Raw genomic sequence first — 12,268 nt, forward strand, 5'->3', positions numbered from 1 at the left:
CCCAGTGATCCCGGAGCGCCACAGTGCACCGCACCATGACGCACCCCTATTGCCAACCACACATGAGAGCCAGCAGCAACATCTTGCTTATGGCTTGGAGCACGCTCCCACCTCGGGACCGTCTTCTCCCATATCCATCCAAGCAGTGCTTCAGCTGTCAACCCCCCCCGCCAAATGAAGCATCGCCTGAGGACCTCATCAGCCAGAAGGCTTGGAGTCACGAGGGAAAGGGGAAGGGTAGAGGTGGGGAGGTGAAGCGGCGGGGGGGTGGGGGGGGGAAGTTTGGTTTGTACAGAAATACTAATGATTTCAGACTAATGTTCAGTTTAAATATTTTTTATTTAATAAAACCTTGCAGCACATTGGCTCAGATAGCTGCACTTTTACACGCTGGTGATTCCTTAACATCAAAGGCTATAATCACACTTAACTTCAATCAACTTAAAGTTTAACTGTCACCAAGGTGATGCCTACCATTGCTGTATGACCTGCACACTCAGCAGTGTGTCAGCCTTGTAAATAACACCAACGTTCTTTCAGGCAAAGTGATCATTGATGGGCTCCTGACGTAAGGCTCTTGTAGCTATCATGTCACCATGGGCCCTTTCATGCGGTCTACAGGGGGCGGGGGCATACTTTCAGCATCAGCCTGATTGTCTGGGCCGATGTCAGCATCCGCCTCCTTGTCCTTCTCTTCCTCTCTCTGGTGAGGTGGACTGTCAGGCTCATCAGGCAATTCTTGTCCCCTTCTGATAGCCAAGTTGTGTAGTATGGAGTAGACCATCACGAATTGAGCTACCTGCTCAGGGTGGTATTGGAGCTCGTCTCCTGAGTGGTGCAGGCATCTGAAGCGCTGCTTCAGCGCTCCAATGGTTTTCTCAATGATATTTCGAGTTGCTCTGTGGCTCTCGTTGTATTGCCTCTCGGCCTCGGTGTGGGTGTCATGCAGTGGGGTCATCAACCAGGTGGCAAGGCCATATCCTTTGTCCAGCATTGACCTTGTGGCTGATTGTTAAACAAGTCAGATACAGTGCTTTCACGCAGGGTGTGCGCATCATGGATGCTGCTCGGAAATTGAGCATTCACAGCCAGTGTAATTTGCTGGTGGTCAACAACCAGCTGGATATTCAGGGAGTGGAATCCCTTGTGATTTCTGAAAACCTCTGCATCCTGAAAAGGTGCCCGCATCATGATGTGCGTATAGTCTATTGCTCCCTGCACCTTGGGGAAATTTGCAATTCTGGAGAAACCTAGAGCCCTCTCACTCTGTGCCTCCCTGGTCCTAGAGAAGCTGATTAAGTCCTTCCTGTGTGCGTACAGGGCTTCAGTGACCTGTCTAATGTAGCGATGTGTGGCATGCTGAGAAAGTCCGCAAATGTCACCAGCTGTGGCCTGAAAAGAACCTGAGGCATAGAATGACAGTGCCGCGGTGACTTTGACCTCGACGGACAGTGCAGTTCTGATGGTGCTGGCAGGTTGCAGATCTGCCTTTATCAGCTGGCATACCTCAGTGATAACCTCTTGATGGAAGTGCAGTCTCCAAAGGCAGGTGGTGTCAAGCAAGTCGAGGTAAGAATGCTTCTCCTTGTACTTGTGGGGGGTGTAACATCTGGTCCTCTTCATCTGTCTTTCACTTCCTTCATTGGGCACATAATGCAGTGCAGCGTTCTTTCGGTGATGTCGAGTCTGCTGCATGTATTTGGTCACCAAGAGAGGGTGAGAAAGGACAGGCCCCATTGCAGTAGTTCTCTGTTTTCCACTGATTGCATACAAACAAGGAATGTCCTGACGAACACACCTCTTCAATTCCAATCGGTCACAGTGTGGTCAAGATGTTTTTAGAGATGTTCACATCAACTCCAATGACCTGCAGAGCACATCCAAACTCCGCCAAGGTTTTTAAAGGAGCACAGCAGCCTTTTAAAGGACGTGACATATGATCTACAACATAGCATCCATAACGCTATGATTAGTTCCGGTTAGTTCCACTTTTTGTGGGCGGTTTTTTGAGCGAGCGATATTGTGGGCGAAATATGTGCGAGGTGGTGAAATTGGCGATGGGCGATCTCCATGGCCGCTAATTTGGGTAAATGTGCTCTTTACGACAAATAACAGTCGGCGGGCGCTAATATTGAATCTCGGCGTTAATTCCGTGTGGATAGTAACACTGGGCGATATTTTGGGCATTAAAGTCGGCCATCTTGCTGATTCCTCCCCAAAAAGTGGGTAGGTGGTAATATTTTTTTCAGTGTTAATCCCCTGGGTAAAGTAACGCTCAGCGATATGTTTGAGAAAAATGGCAGTTTCCATTTTGTGCCAAAATGGGCGACATATGGGCAATATACGTCATTTCAGCGGTAAAGTGGGCGTTAAGCAGGCAAAAAAAGTGGAGGGTCTAGCCCTTGGACTTATAAGTTTTGAACTTTGCTGGGACACATTCACTGTACAGCAGAAGTGCTAACCTGGGCAAATCCAAACATGTTTTAACTTGAATATACATTAGCTGGGCGGGAATGAGAATGGCTGAAAGCGGGTTAATCGGGCGCCTTTTGTCATGGAACGGGGATCCATCAGTGAGACATTAAGTAAGGTGGCCGGTGTTTCAAGCCATTGAAAGACAAAGGAAAGCTATTTTGACCACAGACTCATCGGAGCCACCCATCAAGGGATAGCCCAGTTTGACAAAGGGGCAGGCAAAGACTATATTTTTGCTTTTCAGTTGGACAGCCTCAGGCGGGAAGGACAGTTGGACTTTTAGCAGTCTTGCAGGTATAAGAGAAGGCAGTTGGAAGCCATCTCTCTCTCTCCCCTCTTCTACGCCTGCTTGCAACGCACAAGGACCAAGCACTCCATCTGGAATGGAGAGAAGAAACCACCATATACGAGCCAAGAGAGCCTTGCGTCTGCGACTGGGAGGCTGATCTTGAGACTGGACTTGAATACCACAGTTTGGTATGGACTCTTTGGGAGAAGTAGCGAGTAAGCCAGAGGGGTAATTGGTGAGCATTTATCCCAGCCGACAGATCTTTAAGACCACCGCATAGTGTGAAAGGATGTCGTGTGTCCCAACCAAGCTTTAGGGGTTTTCAGGGGAGGTGTTTTAGACATGGGCACTTCGCGTTAGGGGCCTATTTACACAAGCCAAAATGTGTATTGTACTGCATTTGTTTGTTTTACACACCAGGGTGTGTGTGGTTTTACTGGGTGCAGGTGTGTGTTTTAACTTTAATAAAAGCATTGCCGGTACTCGGACCAACGTACCCGTCCCTGACTCATTCATCTGTTCAGTACAGTAATTCCAGCATTAGAACTATTGTAAAGTGAGGGTGCTTCGAAAACATCTAAGAGAAACCACTTGTACAATCTCCATTTATTGAATTCTGTTTCACAACTTGCCATTGTAGGATTTGAACTCACAACCACTGCAATGCTAGTCCAGCACCATAATCACTATACCACCATGTCTGAAATTCCTGGGCTCCAAGGAGGTGGAATGGTTGATTTCCACTCGGAGGGGAACATTCAAGGTGGAATCTGGTTAGTCAGGATACCACCCAATTTGCATAAGCCTTTACATTCTAGCAAGGGTGATTTTGGTGGATCTTTTGAGTATTCGGGAGTTCCCAGCATTTCTAGGAATTCTGCCCTTTACTAAAGCTTCAGTGCCACTGATAATCTTAGGAGACCCCAAGAACTTTACTAGGGAAAGGTGATCTGGGAGACGATGGATTACCTTGCTCCATTGGGAGCAGAAGATGTGGAGCCGATTATTTTCTCTGGGCTCTAGCCAGGACTCCACTCGAGTGTCGTAGTGGCATGGGTACGCTCCAACATGCCGCGAAAGCACCCTTGCAGGCACACAATGCCAGTGTGCGCTAGGGTAATCTTCGGTTGCCTGAGGAAAAGAGTGTTTGAAGACCAGGACCCCAAACCTGGCACCAAGCTTATGGGCTACAGGGCAGTAGTGATACCTAACCTCCTATATGGCTCAGAGATGTGGACTATATACAGTAGACATCTCAAAACGCTGGAGAAGTATCACCAACTCTGCCTCTGCAAGATCCTGTAAATCCATTGGGAGGACAGACGCACCAATGTCAATGTTCTCGCTCAGGCCAACATCCTCAGCATCGAAGCACTGACCATGCTCGATCAGCTCCGTTGGGAGGGCCACATCATCCGCACGCCTGCTACGAGACTCCCAAAGAAAGTGCTCTACTCGGAGCTTCGTCACGGCAAGCGAATCCCAGGTGGGCAGAGGAATCGCTTCAAGGACACCCTCAAACCCTCCTTGATGAAGTACAACAGCCCAACCGGCACCTGAGAATCCCTGGCCCAAGACTGCCCAAAGTGGAGGAAGAGCATCTGGGAGGGCGCTGAGCACCTCAAGTCTCATCGCCAAGAGCATACAGAAACCTAGCGCAGATAATGGAAGGAGAGTGCGTCAACCTTGGTTCCACAACCACCCTTTCCTTCAACCACTGCATGCCCCGCCTGTGACAGAGACTGTAGGTCCTGCATTGGACTCTTCAGCCACCTGAGAACTCACTTTTAGAGTGGAAGCAAGTCATCCTCGACTCCGAGGGACTGCCTTATGCTAATGATGCCCGACCTGGCCTGGGGTCTGTAGCAACTGCCATGAGAAGATGGGGAGGGTTCGGATCTGCTGCACTTGCGGCATGGATCGAACTCGCAAGAATTCAAAGTATATTTTTATCTTTCTGCTGCATGTGTGCTGGTCAGCTCCAGCTTCTCTGCTCCCCTACTGGAACTCATAAAAAAGAGTGGGAGAGCGATAGTGATAGGGGATTCAATCATAAGGGGAATAGATAGGCGTTTCTGCGGCCGCAATCGAGACTCCAGGATACTATGTTGCCTCCCTGGTGCAAGGGTCAAGGATGTCTCCGAGCGAGTGCAAGACATTCTAAAAAGGGAGGGAGAACAGCCAGTTGTCGTGGTGCACATTGGTACCAACGACATAGGTAAAAAAAGGGATGAGGTCCTACGAGACAAATTTAAGGAGCTAGGAGCTAAATTAAAAAGTAGGACCTCAAAAGTAGTAATCTCGGGATTGCTACCAGTGCCACGTGCTAGTCAGAGTAGGAATTGCAGGATAGCACAGATGAATACGTGGCTTGAGCAATGGTGCAGCAGGGAGGGATTCAAATTCGTGGGGCATTGGAACAGGTTCTGGGGGAGGTGGGACCAGTACAAACTGGACGGTCTGCACTTGGGCAGGACCGGAACCAATGTCCTAGGGGGAGTGTTTGCTAGTGCTGTTGGTGAGGAGTTAAACTAATATGGCAGGGGATGGGAACCAATACAGGGAGACAGAGGGAAACAAAAAGGAGACAAAAACAAAAGACAGAAAAGAGATGAGTAAAAGTGGAGGGCAGAGAAACCAAAGGCAAGAAACAAAAAAGGCCACTGAATATAAAAGGGCTGCAGGAGGGGTCAAAACTAAAAATCATGGTTTAAAAACTAGGATGAAAACACTCTACCTAAATGCACGCAGCATTCGAAATAAAGTAAATGAGTTGACGGCACAAATCATTACTAATGGGTATGATTTGGTGGCCATTACAGAAACATGGTTGCAAGGTGGCCAAGACTGGGAATTAAACATATAGGGGTGTCTGAAGATTCAGAAATATAGGCAAGAAGGGAAAGGAGGTGGGGTAGCTCTGTTAATAAAAGATGATATCAGGGCAGTTGTGAGGGATGATATTGGCTCCAATGAACAAAATGTTGAATCATTGTGGGTGGAGATTAGAGATAGTAAGGGGGAAAAGTCACTGGTCGGCGTAGTTTATAGGCCCCCAAATAATAACTTCACGGTGGGGCGGGCAATAATCAAGGGAATAATGGAGGCATGTGAAAAAGGAACGGGCAGTAGTCATAGGGGATTTTAACCTACATATCGATTAGTCAAATCAAATCGCACGGGGTAGCCTGGAGGAGGAATTCATAGAATGCATACGGGATTGTTTCTTAGAACAGTATGTATCAGAACCTACAAGGGAGCAAGCCATCTTAGATCTGGTCCTGTGTAATGAGACAGGAAAAATAAACGATCTCCTCGTAAAAGATCCTCTCGGAATGAATGATCACAATATGGTTGAATTTGTAATACAGATTGAGGATGAGGAAGTTGTGTCAGAAACGAGCGTACTATGCTTAAACAAAGGGGACTACAGTGGGATGAGGGCAGAGTTGGCTAAAGTAGACTGGAAACAAGGACTAAATGGTGGCACAATTGAGGAACAGTGGAGGACTTTTAAGGAGCTCTTTCATAGTGCGCAACAAAAATATATTCCAGTGAAAAAGAAGGGCGGCAAGAGAAGGGATAACCAGCCGTGGATAACCAAGAAAATAAAGGAAAGTATCAAATCAAAGACCAATGTGTATAAGGTGGCCAAGGTTAGTGGGAAACTAGAGGATTGGGAAAATTTTAAGCAACAGCAAAGAATGACTAAAAAAGCAATAAAGAAAGGGAAGATAGATTACGAAGGTAAACTTGCGCAAAAAATAAAAACAGATAGTAAAAGCTTTTACAGATATATAAAACGGAAAAGAGTGACTAAAGTAAATGTTGGTCCCTTAGAAGATGAAAAGGGGGATTTAATAATAGGAAATGTGGAAATGGCTGAGACCTTAAACAATTATTTTGCTTCCGTCTTCACAGTGGAAGACACAAAAACCATGCCAAAATTTGCAGGCCACAGAAATGTGGGAAGGGAGGACCTTGAGACAATCACTATCACTAGTGGGGTAGTGCTGGACAGGCTAATGGGACTGAAGGTAGACAAGTCCCCTGGTCCTGATGAAATGCATCCCAGGGTCTTAAAAGAGATGGCGGAAGTTATAGCAGATGCATTCGTTATAATCTACCAAAATTCTCTGGACTCTGGGGAGGTACCTGTGGATTGGAAAGCAGCTAATGTAATGCCTCTGTTTAAAAAAGGGGGCAGGCAAAAGGCAGGTAACTATAGGCTGGTTAGTTTAACATCTGTAGTGGGGAAAATGCTTGGAACTATCATTAAGGAAGAAATAGCGGGACATCTAGATAGGAATAGTGCAATCAAGCTGACGCAGCATGGATTCATGAAAGGGAAATCATGTTTAACTAACTTACTGGAATTCTTTGAGGATATAACGAGCATGGTGGATAGAGGTGTACCGATGGATGTGGTGTATTTAGATTTCCAAAAGGCATTCGATAAGGTGCCACACAAAGGGTTACTGCAGAAGATAAAGGTACGCGGAGTCAGTGGAAATGTATTAGCATGGATAGAGAATTGGCTGGCGAACAGAAAGCAGAGAGTCGGGATAAATGGGTCCTTTTCCGGTTGGAAATCGGTGGTTAGTGGTGTGCCACAGGGATCAGTGCTGGGACCACAACTGTTTACAATATACATAGATGACCTAGAAGAGGGGACAGAGTGTAGTGCAACAAAATTTGCAGATGACACTAAGATTAGTGGGAAAGCGGGTTGTGTAGAGGACTCAGAGAGGCTGCAAGGAGATTTGGATAGGTTAAGCGAATGGGCTAAGGTTTGGCAGATGGAATACAATGTCGGAAAGTGTGAGGTCATCCACTTTGGGAAAAAAAACAGTAAAAGGAAATATTATTTGAATGGGGAGAAATTACAACATGCTGTGGTGCAGAGGGACCTGGGGGTCCTTGTGCATGAATCCCAAAAGGTTAGTTTGCAGGTGCAGCAGGTAATCAGGAAGGCAAATGGAATGTTGGCCTTCATTGCGAGAGGGATGGAGTAAAAAAGCAGGGAGGTCTTGCTGCAACTGTATAAGATATTGGTAAGGCCGCACCTGGAGTACTGCGTGCAGTTTTGGTCACCTTACTTAAGGAAGGATATACTAGCTTTGGAAGGGGTACAGAGATGATTCACTAGGCTGATTCCAGAAATGAGGGGGTTACCTTATGATGATAGATTGAGTAGACTGGGTCTTTACTCTTTGGAGTTCAGAAGGATGAGGGGTGATCTTATAGAAACATTTAAAATCCTGAAAGGGATAGACAAGATAGAGGCAGAGAGGTTGTTTCCATTGGTGGGGGAGACTAGAACTAGGGGGCACAGCCTCAAAATACGGAGGAGCCAATTTAAAACCGAGTTGAGAAAGAATTTCTTCTCCTAGAGGGTTGTGAATCTGTGGAATTCTCTGCCCAGGGAAGCAGTTGAGGCTAGCTCATTGAATGTTTTCAAGTCAAAGATAGATAGATTTTTAACCAATAAGGGAATTAAGGGTTACGGGGAGAGGGCGGGTAAGTGGAGCTGAGTCCACGACCAGATCAGCCATGATCTTATTGAATGGCGGAGCAGGCTCGAGGGGCTAGATGGCCTACTCCTGTTCCTAATTCTTATGTTCTTATGTTCTAACTCCCAGTCTGCTCTTGATCTTTCCTTCCTATTGTTCTCTGACTCTCCTTCATGTCCAGGTTTCTTCCAGCCCTTCGGTCTTTTCCTGTGGACTACATTTCCCTCTGTGCTGTGTCCAATTTGCCTCCAGTGTTACTTGAGCTAAATCAGAGCTGGCGCCAATTACTTTAAAAACCTCTAAATACTAATGAGGGGATTAAACCGAAACAAAGCAGAACAAGCTGTTTCATCGTATATAAATAAAATATTAGCTTAATTGGCTTACTCAGTTCTCCTGAAGTGATTTATTTTGCATTATTTTAAATAAATCTAGAATAAAGCAGTATACAATATACCATGTATAAGATAAAAAGAGTAAGTCTGTAAAGGATTTTGTTGAGTCCTTTTTGTACCATTGAATCTCCCCATCCTATTTATACCAAATAATTGTTGTAAGTCTGAGGAAACCAAAAAGACTGAAAATGAAGACTGGGTTAAAAGAGATATTTGCACTTCAAAACAGAATGGCAGCTGGACTAAATCAGCAAGGAAAACAGAAGATCCGATTTACCTGAGTCTCCATTGATTTTGCGTGGATCGCTAACTAAATGGGTGGATCTCCTGCTGGAAACAGGTGGATGCCCCATGAATAAATGGTAATCGGAATCAAATGCCATCGTCATAACCTTCAATTTCATCTCCACCCGCTGGAATTCCACCAATTCCTGTTCCTGCCCATAAAGTATAGTGGTAGAGGTTGGGAAGCAACCATTTTGAGTATCCGTTCAAGGGATCCTTAGCTGCAGTTAGTGAAAGCAGATTGCAGGCTTGGCACATTTTATCTTTTGCAGACACTTGTAAATTCTGTGCATTAAAAACTTCCACATGTAATGACCGTTTGCAAAAAAGTTGACTGCTGTGCTCAGTTGACGCTTCCAATCATTCCTGATACTTTGACCTCTCCCTTACTGCTGCGAGCATATTTCATGATGGCAGTTTGCCAAATTCATGTAAATTAGGCCCAAATATGAAAAATGCAAGGATCCCATGCTGACTCCTTCAGGCAGATGCAGTGCCTATCCCGCCAATATGTCCTCCACTCCAAACCCGCTGCATTAGGAAAAGTGTGGCTAAAGTAAATGTTGGTTCCTTAGATGACGAAACCGGGGAATTAGTAATGGGGAACATGGCAGAAACTCTTTTGTGTCAGTCTTTATGGTAGAGGACACTAACAATATCCCAACAGTGGATCGTCAAGGTGCTATAGGGGAGGAGGTGGTACCCAGTAAGATAATGGGTCGAAAGGCAGATAAATCCCCTGGATCTGATGGCTTGCATCTTAAGGTCTTAAGAAAAGTAGCAGCAGGGATAGTGGATGCATTGGTTGTAATTTAGCAAAATTCCCTGGATTCTGGGGAGGTCCCAGCAGATTGGAAAACTGCAAATGTAACACCCCTATTTAAAAAGGAGGCAGACAAAAAGCAGGAAACTATTGACCTATGACTTCTGTGATTGGGAAAATGTTGGAGTCCATTATAAAAGAAGCAGTATCAGGACATTTGGAAAAGCAAAATTTGGTCAGGCAGAGTCAGCATGGATTTATGAAGGGGAAGTCATGTTTGACAAATTTGTTGGGGTTCTTCGAGGATGTAACAAACAGGGTGGATAAAGGGGAAGCAATGGATGTGGTGTATTTGAACTTCCAGAATATATTTGAAGAGGTGCCACATAAAAGGTTACTGCACAAGATAAAAGTTCACGGGGTTGGGGGTAATATATTAGCATGGATAGAGGACTGGCTAGCTAACAGAAAACAGAGAGTTGGCAACCAGTAACTAGTGGGGTGCCGCAGGGATCAGTGCTGGGACCCCAACTATTTACAATCTATATTAACGACTTGAAAGAAGGGACTTAGCAAAGTTTGCTGACGATACAAAGATGGGAGGAAAAACAATGTGTGAGGAGGACACAAAAAATCTGCAAAAGGACATCGACAGGCTAAGTGAGTGTGCAAAAATTTTGCAGATGGAGCATAATTTTGGGAAGTGTGAGGTCATGCACCTTGGCAGAAAAAATCAAAGAGCAAGTTATTATTTAAATGGAGAAAGATTACAAAGTGCCGCAGTACAGTGGGACCTGGGGGCACTTGTGCATGAAATGCAAAAGGATAGTATGCAGGTACAGCAAGTGCTCAGGAAGGCCAATGGAATCTTGGCCTTTATTGCAAAGGGAATGGAGTATAAAAGCAGGGAAGTCTTGCTACAGCTATATAAGGTATTGGTGAGACCACACCTGGAATACTGCGTGCAGTTTTGGTTTCCATATTTACGGAAGGATATACTTGCTTTGGAGGCAGTTCAGAAAAGGTTCACTAGGTTGATTCCGGGGATGAGGGGGTTTTATGAGGCAAGGTTAAGTAGGTTGGGCCTCTACTCTTTTTAATTCAGAAGAATGAGAAGTGATTTTATCGAAACGTATAAGATTATAAGGGGGCTTGACAAGGTGGATGCAGAGAGGATGTTTCCACTGATGGGGGAGACTAGAACTAGAGGGCATGATCTTAGAATAAGGGGCGCCCATTTAGAACAGAGATGAGGAGAAATTTCTTCTCTCAGAGGGTTGTAAATCTGTGACATTCACTGCCTCAGAGAACTGTGGAAGCTGGGACAGAAATAGACAGATTCTTAAAAGATAAGGGCATAAGGGGTTATGGGGAACAGGCAGGGAAGTGAAGCTGAGTCAATGATCAGATCAGCCATGATCTTATTGAAAGGCGGAGCAGGCTCGAGGGGCCATATGGCCTACTCCTGTTCCTATTTCTTATGTTTTTATTCTCTTATGAGTAGTGAACACTCAGACTACAGAGATACGGAGTGGAACCAGGCTTTATTCTTCTGCTGTCCTTGCAGGAACAGTCCACTTTGATGCATCAGTCTCACATTCTAGATGAACAGTGTGAGATGTTTGCACCCTCACCCGTGTCAATCAATGGAAATATTGAAAAATTACCCATTAGTTACTACTCCGCAGTTTAAAGACGAAAAGCTATACAAGTGAACAAGATGTGATCAGGTCTTTGTAGCTTGCCATATATGGACATATTGATAAGGAACCTTTAGTTCAGAAAAGTATAAAAAGTTTTAGACAGTAATGAGAATTTGGATTTGAAGGGTTTGATCAACCTGCAAACTGAGCTCAGAACTGTAACGTGTTGGAGTCCCCAAACATTAGGGGCTAAAAATTTGTTGCTTAGCGCCACCCGTTGGCACTTGAGAGGGGCACTAATGGGCCACTAAGTGCTTACTACCCGAGCACCATGCTGTTAGTGCCTGTCGCAAACTTCATTGGTGGTTTAGCGGCGGTGCTATCAGTTAGCACTGCGTGCTGTAGCTCACCCACTTGGTGATGTCATGATTGTGCAATGCCACGTTCTTGCTGCGATTGTCTGCTGTAATGCCTGCCGCCATCACCGATGGGGAGAGCAGGTGTTCCGTGGAAGCTCCCTATTATAAAGCAGGAGCAGGTGGGTACTCAGTGTAAAATCTTTGAACATTGCTGTGATTCTGTGAGATCTGATGTTTTCAATGCTCCCTTCAAATTTTGTCTCATTTTTCGGATGATCCAGCTGACCTCCTCTTTAGGCGCTAGGATGCCAGTTTCCTCGTGCCAGACCTTCATTATCTGTGCAGCACTACCGCCCCGTAGCACCCTGTAGGTGGTTTTGAATCACCCCAGCCTAGAGTTCTAGACACGGGAATTATTTGGGGGAACAGAAAACTGAACAAGAGCCAGGTCTTTCGGCCAGAACTGTACAATACTTTATTCGGTTCCGTGCACACGCACACACACACACACACACACACACACACACACACACCAGTAAAAGTAAT

This window comes from Pristiophorus japonicus, chromosome 7 (assembly GCF_044704955.1).
Source record: "Pristiophorus japonicus isolate sPriJap1 chromosome 7, sPriJap1.hap1, whole genome shotgun sequence".
Classification (NCBI taxonomy): Eukaryota; Metazoa; Chordata; class Chondrichthyes; family Pristiophoridae; genus Pristiophorus; species Pristiophorus japonicus.